Below are 6,158 nucleotides of genomic sequence, written 5' to 3' on the forward strand. Positions count from 1 at the left end.
AAAAGAATATAGTGGAAATGGAAAAGGTGCAAAAGAGAGCAACTAAGATGATTACTGGGCTGGGGCACCTTCCTTATGAGGAAAGGCTACGGCATTTCCTAGAAAAGAGATGCCTGAGGGGCCTAGAAAAGAGACACCTGAGGGGGGGCATGATTGAGACATACAAAATTATGCATGGGAAGGATAAAGTGGATAGAGAGATGCTCTTTACACTCTCACATAACACCAGAACCAGGGGACATCCACTAAAATTGAGTGTTGGGAGCGTTAGGACAGACAAAAGAAAATATTTCTTTACTCAGCGTGTGGTCGGTCTGTGGAACTCCTTGCCACAAGATGTGGTGATGGTATCTGGCCTGGATGCCTTTAAAAGGGGATTGGACAAGTTTCTAGAGGATAAATCCATTACAGGTTACAAGCCATGATGTGTATGTGCAACCTCCTGATTTTAGAAATGGGTTATGTCAGAATGCCAATGCAAGGGAGGGCACCAGGATGCAGGTCTCTTGTTATCTGGTGTGCTCCCTGGGGCATTTGGTGGGGCCGCTGTGAGATACAGGAAACAGGACTAGATGGGCCTATGGCCTGATCCAGTAGTGTTGTTCTTATGTTCTTATATCATTTGATCTGTAATTTCATTAAGACTGCAATGAAACAAACCAAGTTGAAATATCTCTATTCTCTCAAAAGGTATAGCCAAAGCAATGGTGGGTGGGGGATAGTACATCACCATGCCCACTGCCTGGGGTGTTACCCTGTCTACTGCATGGGAGGAAGTCCATCATGGGAGTGGCATGCTGGCCTCATGCACCGGGAGAAGCCAACCCTGGTGACGCCACTGAGTCCTGCTCAGAAAAGTGGGGCATACGCTCAAGAGAACATGCATAGGCTTGCAGCCATAGCCACAATGAACTTTCACTAGATTAGGGTCCAAAGTTTAATTTATTTCAGTCTTGTAATAATAACTCTTCATTTGTGGTGCCTAGTTCATTGAGGTCTTTTGGAGTCTTCAATTACTTTTGGAGATTTTTGAACTTAGATAGCTTTCCAAAGTGGTTTCTTGAGGAAATGAAAGTCAGTACAACATTTCGTGGCAGCAACTGTTACCCTGCGCACGCCCAATTTCATCTGATCTCGGAAGCTAAGCAGAGTCAGGCCTGGTTAGTACTTGGGTGGGAGACCACCTGGGAATACCGGGGGCTGTAGGCTTATACCATAGTCTTTCAACCTAAAGACCACGAGTGTTCTGTAAACAAGAAAGGAGACTGTGATTTCCATGATGAAGTTTGATTCAGATTGTTACTGTGGCTTGTTCTGAAGAGACCTGGGGTTACACTCTGAGGCTGCAGTCCTATACAGTGGGCCCTCCTTATCTGTGAGTATCCACAGATTTGAGTATCCACAGATGCTGAACCCATGGCTGGAGGGATTCGGAACACCTCCTGGACATGACCAGAAAGCAGTTTCAGTTTGTGCTGGCAACTTCTGATTGTAACCCAAGGCATTCTGAGGCTCAAGGAGGCAGCACACAGCCTCCACGTACCTCAGGAGGCCTTCCGGACACAGCTGGAAAGAAAATCACGTGCCCGTTCTATAGTATTGCCTCCCCCCAATACATCACATTGTATTTGGCTATTTCTGGCCAAGCAACAAACGCATCACTAAGGGGGCACGCCAATACTTATGTATTTTTCCTAGTAGAATCTGAATAGGCTATCCCACACATAAGGCCTATAGCCCAGTTCAATCAAAATCCCTACATGGTGATGCAGCGGAGCTGGAGGGCCTCCGTTGCATCCCATGGGAGAGTTTTGGCTGCTGGAGTTCTTTCCTGGGTAAGGGGACATTTGTCCCCTTGCCCTGGGGCAAACCCCAGCAGCCACTATGGGTCAAATTGGATCAGTGCTAATGATATTGATGGTGCAAATCTGCGTTGACCCATTCTGGTGGATCAGATCGAGGAAGGAGTGTTGGATTCAGCAGGTGCTACTGCTGAACCTGGCCACCTCCCGGACCTCGTCCACCCATTCCCCACCCCACCTCCTCCTATTCTGCTAACACTGCCCCATTCCACCATTTCCTGCTGTCCCCCCACCTTGTTCCAGTCCCTGCACTAGGCTTACCTGCTCCAGTGGCCTTCTGACATCTGCTGGCATGTGCAGAAAGCCTTCCTGCTGGTGTGCCACAAACATGCACTGCCACAAAGCTCTTTAGGTCTCATTTGTGGCAGGCTGCAGCAGAGGAACATATGCTTAGGTAGGATTCGGCCATGAGATAACGGGGAGGCAGTCCCCGTGTTGCAAGGTGTTATCACCCGCTCAACTTTATTCACATGGGTTGAATTCCACAGCGTCACTCATCCTTCCATGAGAATCCCGTAAAAGTGGACAAGGAATTCTTTTGAGTTTATTGGGATATGGACTCTGCTCAAAGCTGTCTCAAAAGGTTTCAAAATCCTGTGTTTCAAAATGCTCTGAATTCTTTGTAGTGCATAAGGGTACACATCACATCTGTCACTGTTGCTATCAGAGGCAATGAGCTCCAGGCATGAATTGATAGTCTATGCAGATGTTTACCCTGATGTTGGTTTATTTTTTATCTATGTACTTTATCTCTTCTTTCAGGGTGTGCCTTTGTGCAGACATAAGCAACTTTTTGCCAGGCAAGCTTTTTTGAAGATTGGTATTGTTGTGGAGAAAATTCTTGGAATATGCTTTCTTAGCTGTTCCAATTCAAATGTCTTTTTTTTTTTTTAGCACACCCACGATCTCCTCCAAAGTTTAGATCCCTTCCAAAATATTGTCTACAGTGGTTCTCAAACTTTTTAGTACCAGGACCGACATTTTAGAGCAACAAATCTGTAGGAACACACCAGAAGTGATGTCATTAACCTGGAAGTGATGTCACAGCTGGAAATGACACCATCAATTTGTGACTGGCAACCTTCAGTCTCGAAAGACTATGGTATAAGCCTACAGCACCTGGTGTTCCCAGGTGGTCTCCCATCCAAATACTAACCAGGCCTGACCCTGCTTAGCTTCTGAGATCAGACAAGATCAGGCATCTGCAGGGTAACAGTTCAAATGTAAGCCATGATCAGCAAAGTTTCCATTGGAATTCAAACATTCCAACTTGGAAGTCAAAGCAGAACACAGGCGTTCCATCTACACAGCCCTCCCCCTTCCAGTGCCCCATCCTCCCATGTATTCAGGGCAAAGCACCATGCCTCTCTCCCACCCAGAGCCCGCCCTGCCCAGCAGCTCTGTACCATATATTTTTAACTCTGTATTTTCAATAGTGGCAGAGTCAGATGCTATGCGACCCACCTGAAATTGACTCGTGACCCACCTAGTGGGTGCCGACCCACAGTTTGAGAAAAGCTGCTGTATAACAGGGGTGCTCAATAGGTGGATCGCTATCTACCGGTAGATCGCGAGGCAAAATGAGTAGATCGCGGAGCCCTGTCTCTCCAAACTGTTAATATGTCAGTTTCGTCTAGTGACTAGACGAAACTGACATATTTAGCTGACACTAAACTGACACTGAAACTGACACTTTAGCTGCTCTTCAGGCATGCAGCAACAAAACTGTCGAAACTGACTAGACTCCAGCAGGGGCTCCATACATTAAAGGGGGTGTCTGTCAGACGCTTCCTTCCCCCCTGGTAGATCTCCGGGCCTTGCTGGGTTTCAAAGTAGCTCTCGAGCCAAAAAAGTGTGAGCACCCCTGCTCTATAAGAAATAATAGAATTTCTTCAGTGTGCAAAATGACAAACTTTCAGACCATATTTTTTATTATGCAAGAATCTCTATCACAGGATCAGCTTTTTTAAAGCAGAATTTCCTGTGAATTCCTATTCCACACTCAATTGACAATGAGAGTTAGCACTGAACAACATGCACTCGCTTCACCTTTAAATAATATTTTGTAATTTTCATATTTCAATTAAGATTTCTATTTACTTCCTTTTACACTAATAGGTCTGGGGTGTGACACATAGTCTAAGGGTGCAGACTGCGTATTTGTATCTGGCTCTTTTCAGAGTTTGACAGCTGCATTCAGTTTGCGTAACAGTTTCAAGATTATTCTCTGTTTCTGTGGTTCTCTAATGAGATTCTCAGAAGAGTGTCTAGGGAATAATAAGTAGGCTTCTCTTAACCATGCAAAACCAGAATAATTCTTTCTATTTTGTGACGAGTAACCACAAGCTGCTCTAACCTTGTTATCTAAATCTGTGGCTGGGTTACTCAGCTGAGCAGGGCAGGAACCAAGGAAGCTTCCTTTCTATTTCCTTTTCCTGCACTAAAGAGAACAATATAGACACTAATAGAAAAAAGAAGGGAAGATAAAAGCTGAGATACAGTGGCTTGTGGATTTGAATATCTGTGAATACTGAGCCTGTGGCTGGAGACACATCCAGGCACATCCAGGAGGTCTTCTGAAGCTCAAGGAGGATGTGAGCAATCTCCCAGCACTTCAGCAAGCTTCCAGGACACTTCTAAAAGACACTTCTGGTTTGTCAGCATGGATCCCCTGTGGATTTCATTCTCCATGGAATTCAGAAGGGCCTACTGTATAATTTCACAAATCTTATATACAGAATTTGGAACTGAATTTCCAAAACTTATAAGATATTTGTTTCCACTCTAATGCATGTGCATTGCATTTCCTGACATTGCACCAACAACCATGCACATCCATGGGTGGGCTTCTACACTGATAGTGTTGTTATACTGTATACATGGCAGTACATTGGCATAGCTCAAGGAGAAAGATTGGACCTTAAAAGTGCAATCTTATGCATGTCTACTCAGAACTAAATCCCATTGAGTTCAATGGGACTTACACCCAGATAAGTATGCTTTGAATTGCAACCCTAATATTTAATTGCCTTCCTTCTTGTTTTGGTCTTTTTTTAAATTTGTTTTTCCTTTTGCTCCTCCTCCCTCAGTTTCCCTCACTGTTAAAGCTAAGACTGTAAGGTCTTTAAGAAAGAAATCTGTCTTTGTTTTGGTTTTTAGCTTATCTTATTTATCAGCAACGGCGATAAATAAATACAGTTTTCACACGTCCTTCAGGCAGATAAAAGCTCTGCTTTGCTTGACACAGAAGAGAAGAAAAATGTTGTCATTACAGAAAAAACTGTTGACAGTGAAGATTTAACATGGAAAATTCCCTTAATATTGGCAGAGCTGGCTTTCCTGAACATCGGGAAATGACTAAAGAATTGTTGTCTGCAGCTGTCATTATTATTATTTAATTTCAGTATGGCCCAATACTTTAATATCTACTAAGTTTCATGGTGCTTCTCAACAACAAAAAGACTTCTTTTCAGAATGAGAACTAGAGGCCAAGGTAATGCCAAGTGGCTCAGTTACAATTTGTGTATAAGGAAATTAAAATGATCTGCAAACATTAGTTCTTGTAATTAAGCCTTACAACAACCTTGGGAGAGTTAGAACAGACAAAAGAAAATATTTCTTTACTCAGCGTGTGGTTGGTCTCTGGAACTCCTTGCCACAGGATGTGGTGATGGCATCTGGCCTGGACGCTTTTAAAAGGGGATTGGACAAGTTTCTGGAGGAAAAATCCATTACGGGTTACAAGCCATGATGTGCATGTACAACCTCCTGATTTTAGAAATGGGCTACGTCAGAATGCCAGATGCAAGGGAGGGCACCAGGATGAGGTCTCTTGTTATCTGGTGTGCTTCCTGGGGCATTTGGTGGGCCGCTGTGAGACAGGAAGCTGGACTAGATGGGCCTATGACCTGATCCAGTGGGGCTGTTCTTATGTTCTTAACCTTGAGATAAACATTGTCACACTCATTACCAAAGTACATAAACAAATAGGCTTCTTTAAGTCACCCTGCAAAGTTCAGTGACTCTCAACCTGTTCAGCTATAGAGGCTGCTGAAAAGCAACCAAAAAGTGCTGGATGTCAGCACAAGCTTCCAGCAGGTGGCAGGAAGGCCGGAACCTTTTTGCGCAAACCAGCAGACCTTGGAAGACCAGCTGCAACAGGTGAGCCCAGCGCATTGGGTGGAGGAGGGCAGGGAGGGGTGGAAAAGGGTGGGGGAAGGCAGAACAGGAAGGAGATGGGGCAGGGAATAGACAGATCAAGCCCAGGAAAGGGGTTGGTTCAACAGCAGTGGTGGC

At 44.6% G+C, this 6,158-nt stretch overlaps 1 pseudogene; it reads right to left on the minus strand.

Annotated features, from left to right (window-relative positions):
* Positions 1–2,969: 2,969 nt before the first annotated feature.
* Positions 2,970–3,091, minus strand: LOC136657908 (5S ribosomal RNA; annotated as a pseudogene).
* Between the last annotated feature and the right edge of the window lie 3,067 nt (positions 3,092–6,158).

The sequence above is a fragment of the Tiliqua scincoides genome, chromosome 7 (assembly GCF_035046505.1).
Source record: "Tiliqua scincoides isolate rTilSci1 chromosome 7, rTilSci1.hap2, whole genome shotgun sequence".
Taxonomy (NCBI): Eukaryota; Metazoa; Chordata; class Lepidosauria; order Squamata; family Scincidae; genus Tiliqua; species Tiliqua scincoides.